This window comes from Arachis ipaensis, chromosome B05, assembly GCF_000816755.2.
Source record: "Arachis ipaensis cultivar K30076 chromosome B05, Araip1.1, whole genome shotgun sequence".
NCBI classification, from domain to species: domain Eukaryota; kingdom Viridiplantae; phylum Streptophyta; class Magnoliopsida; order Fabales; family Fabaceae; genus Arachis; species Arachis ipaensis.
Window position 1 is genome coordinate 29563665 of NC_029789.2, and position 543 is coordinate 29564207.

Here is a 543-nt window from a genome sequence, read left to right on the forward strand (position 1 = left end):
TTTTTTGTAGGGCGGGGCGGGTCGGGTAGAGCAAAACCCGCCCCTACCGGCCCCATTGCCACCCCTATCTAAGTATGAATTGGTTGAAAACAAGTTAAGAATTTTTCTTCTTGTGAACATTGAAGTTGCAGAGTGTGCATATGTAGCTTGAAGTTGCAATGTTAGACTATTAGGGTTATGCGAGATATGATGGAAATTGGGAGAGAACAGTGTTGTTTCTGCACAGAGGTTGCCAGGGACCATTTTATCCTCTGTTAGAGTTGTCAAGGACCATTTTGTCCTCCGTTAGAGTTGACAGAATAAAGGACCTAAGTGACTGACGGAATTAATTGTTAAGGACCAATCAAGTAATTAATTTTAGTCAAAAACTAAAATGTTTGGTCTGAAATTCTTTGAGGACCAAAATGAATATATACTCTAATTATTTGTACAAAAGTTATTAACATGCGAACCGCACAGAACGCAGAGTTTGCCACCCATATAAAATGATCCCATCAACGATAATCAAACTCGTTTGCATTGAATCTCCCAAAATCTCTTCGA